The sequence below is a fragment of the Hemiscyllium ocellatum genome (assembly GCF_020745735.1).
Source record: "Hemiscyllium ocellatum isolate sHemOce1 chromosome 41 unlocalized genomic scaffold, sHemOce1.pat.X.cur. SUPER_41_unloc_18, whole genome shotgun sequence".
Lineage (NCBI taxonomy): Eukaryota > Metazoa > Chordata > Chondrichthyes > Orectolobiformes > Hemiscylliidae > Hemiscyllium > Hemiscyllium ocellatum.
In genome coordinates, this window is record NW_026867547.1 from 458,467 (window position 1) to 461,390 (window position 2,924).

Here is a 2,924-nt window from a genome sequence, read left to right on the forward strand (position 1 = left end):
AAGGTAGCCTGGGACACACCTGCTCTCTGTGCACATGTATCTAGCAGTTAGTGTGGTGGTCCTTAGTTTCACAACATTCTGCATAGTCAACTCCCCAAGATGATGCCTAGGTTAATGTTTTCCTACATTGTTGGTCTTGGTCTGTCCCGGAAGGGAAAGTCAGGAAAACTGGCAGATGAGGCATACTGGTCTGAGTCACCTGGCTTGCTTCAAAACAGAAGACCAATATGTCAATTTTCAACGCTTACTGGGTTTTTGATCTCTCAGGTGAGGAATGATATTGTTATTCTCGTCAGTATTAGGCCAAGATGGAACCTGGTACTTTCCTGCTGTGGACGTCCATGCATGTGGGGGTTCTCAGTTCCAGACACCATGAAGCATCAACAAACACGAGCCTGAGATCGGGATTGGATCTAAATGTCCCTATCTGCATTTTCAAAAGTCCCACATTGGGTGAAATTGTTAAATTCAGTGCTTGGCTGGAAATGGAGCCTGAGGCGTATGCTTCCCTGCATAGGACTCGAACCATTCCACACCGGGTGAAATTGGTAAAATAAATCCTCGGCTTTAGATGGAGAAATAGCATGTCTCTGCCGGACATTATAAAATGGGTAGAGGAGAAGAATCTAGTTCCCGGTGAAAAATTAATTCCAAGAGCAGATTCAAAGAAGCAAGGTCAGTGCAAAATTAATTGCTTAAAACTAAGGAATATGAAATGGAAATCGTAATGCTGGGTGGATCCTGCAAGCCTGCCAACGACCAGCAGGCGAAAGAGGAGAGAGCATGTAGACAGATCCTGTATAGGTGTAAAAGCAGTGTTGTTGTGGTGGGGGATGTTAACTTCCCCGACACGCTAGGAACTTGGATGGGAAGAATTTGTAAGAACCGTGCAGGAAGGATTCTTGACACAACAGTTAAACTGTTCAACCAAGGAAGGAATCTGAGTTTCGGAACTAAATCGAACCGCGGAAGTGACGTTTCACTGTGGGAGAATTTTGGGAGAAGTGACCATAATAGCAAAGCCAGTCGCATAGGGTGAGGTGGCCGAGTGGTTAAGGCGATGGACTGCTAATCTATTGTGTTCTGCACGTGTGGGTTCGAATCACATCCTCGACGTACTCTTAGCGTTTGGACAGGCCAGGAGTGGTTCGGTATATTCAACATAGCATTGTGCATGGGAAAGCATGTATCACAAACTTGATTGAGTCTTTTTGAAGAAATAACAAAGACGACTGATGAGGGCAGAGCAGCAGCTGCGAATATAGATGGACTTGAGTAAGGCGTTCGACAAGGTTCACCATGGAAGACTGATTAGCAAGGTCAGATCTCACAGAATACAGGGAGAACTAGCCATTTGGTTACAGAACTGGTTCAAAGGTAGAGGACGGAGTGTTTTGCTGTCGGGTTGTTTTTCAGACTGGAGGCCTGTGACCAGTGGAGTACCACAAGGATCGGTGCTTTTTCCTCTATTTTTTTGTCATTTGCGTAAATGATTTGGTTGCGAGCATATTAGGTAGAGTTAGTATGTTTGCAGATGACAGCAAAATTGGAGGTGTAGTGGACAGCGAAGAGGGTTACCTCAGATTACAACAGGATCTGGACCAGAGGGGCCAATGGTCTGAGAAGTGGCTGATGGAGTTTAATTTAGATAAATGCGAGGTACTGCATTTTGGGAAAGTAAATCTTAGAAGAATTTTACAGTTAATGGTATGGTCCGAGGGAGTGTTGCTGAAAAAAGAGACCTTGGAGCGCAGGTCCTTGAAAGTGTAGTTGCAGATAGTAAGGATAGTGAAAGAAGGCGTTTGGTATGCATTCCTTTATTGGTCAGAGTATTGAGTACAGGAGTTGGGAGGCCATGTTGCAGCTGTACAGAACATTGGTTAGGCCACTGTTGGAATATTGCACGCAATCCAGGTCTCCTTCCTATCAGAAATATGTAGCGAAACCTGAAAGTGTTCAGAAAAGATTTACAACAATTTTGCAAAGGTTGGAAGATTTGAATCTGTAGGAAGAAGCTGAATAGGGTGGGGCTGCTTTCCTTGGAGCGTGGGTGACCGAATAGAGATTGACAAAGTTGTGAGGGGCATGAATTGGAGAAATAGGCAAAGCCTTTTCCCTGGGTTCGGGGAGCCCAGAATTAGAGGGCATAGGTTTAGGGTGAGAGAGGAAAAATATAAAAGGGAGCTAAGGGGCAAATGTTTCACGCAGAGGGTGGTACTTGTATGGATTGGGCTGCCCGAGGAAGCGGTGGAGCCTGGTAGAATTGCAAAATTTAAGAGGCATTTGGATTGGTATATGAATAAGAATGGATTGGAGGGTTATGGGCCGGGTGCCGGCAGGTGGGACTAAATTGGGTTTGGATACTTTGTCAGCATGTACGGGTTCTACTGAAGTGTCTGTTTCCATGCTGTACATCGTCATTACTCTGTGACTCTAAGATATTCACGGATACCGATAACAGCTGCCCTCTTCATTGGGGGGAAGGCAAACTGCAACAATATTAGGCAGGACTGGAAAATTTTGCAAGCAGGTATTTGAGGGGAAATCTACCTCGGACATTTGCGATGATTTCTAACAACTGTTGACAAGATTTCATGAGTGGCACAATCCTGGGAGAATGAGGGAGATGTGTGGAAATTTATATGAACCTCGGATGACCAGGGATGTTGAGACTTTAGTCAGGAAGAGAAAGGAAGCATTTGGAAGGTCGAGGAGGATGGGAACTGATGAAGCTAATGAAGTATGTAAGGAAAATGGGAAAGAACGTAAACAATAAATTCGAAGGACGAAAAGGGTTCATGAAACGTCGTTAGCAAATAGGGTGATGGAGAATTCAAATGCTTTTTATACAAGTACAAAAAGCAATAATGTAGCCAGGGAAAGAGTTGGAAAACTCAAAGACAATGGAGGGAATACATGGGTAT

The 2,924-nt window shown here is 44.5% G+C and overlaps 1 non-coding gene across 1 annotated transcript; it reads left to right on the top strand.

Moving 5' to 3' along the window:
• Nucleotides 1-1,034: 1,034 nt before the first annotated feature.
• Nucleotides 1,035-1,116, top strand: trnas-gcu (transfer RNA serine (anticodon GCU)). The gene has a single exon. It is a non-coding gene; the product is annotated as a tRNA-Ser (tRNA).
• The last annotated feature ends 1,808 nt before the right edge of the window (nt 1,117-2,924 follow it).